This window comes from Herpailurus yagouaroundi, unplaced genomic scaffold, assembly GCF_014898765.1.
Source record: "Herpailurus yagouaroundi ecotype Mexico unplaced genomic scaffold, PumYag 220, whole genome shotgun sequence".
Classification (NCBI taxonomy): domain Eukaryota; kingdom Metazoa; phylum Chordata; class Mammalia; order Carnivora; family Felidae; genus Herpailurus; species Herpailurus yagouaroundi.
The window spans coordinates 4358992-4359549 of NW_024412451.1; the positions used below are offsets into that span (position 1 = coordinate 4358992).

The 558-nt window shown below is 47.7% G+C and overlaps 1 protein-coding gene across 1 annotated transcript in view; it reads right to left on the reverse strand.

Annotated features, from left to right (window-relative positions):
* LIG1 (DNA ligase 1) overlaps nucleotides 1–558 on the reverse strand; it is a 49638-nt gene that overhangs the window by 35700 nt on the left and 13380 nt on the right. The gene's annotated exons all lie outside the window — the stretch shown is intronic.

The window sequence follows — 558 nt, forward strand, 5'->3', positions numbered from 1 at the left end:
ACCAATGGATCAGATCTTTACGGTGGCATTTCCCCCCCCCATTTCATATGCACAGAGCTGCAAGTCCCCCCCCCACCACCACGAGGTAGGATGGTTTAAGGTTCCAAGGGGAAATGGCGACATCTGGTGGACACTTCAGGAACTACTAGCTCGAGGTATCAGATTCCAGTATCATTTGACCTCTATCCTTGGAGTTCCGGCATTACCTTTCTGCAAAGCTGGGCTTTCATTGGTGGCCGTGGTTAAAAAAAAAAAAAAAAAACCAACAACAACAAAAAAAACAAAAAACTTTGCACAAAAATCAATGTGGAACAGGAAACCAGGGGGGCAGTCTTCAATCGGATTCCACAGTTTGAGAAATTGTGCGGAGGCCAGGAGACATCCTATTTAATCACTGATCGTGACTAAGGACGGACCAAAAAAATAACTGCTTTCCCTTTCGATGTGCGCGCACCATTTTCTCCAACGCCCAGGTTTCTAGAACATAAACAGTCGTCTGGACGTAACTACTTAACGGACGGAGCCACTGAGGTCATGGCCTGGTTGGGGGGGGGGGGG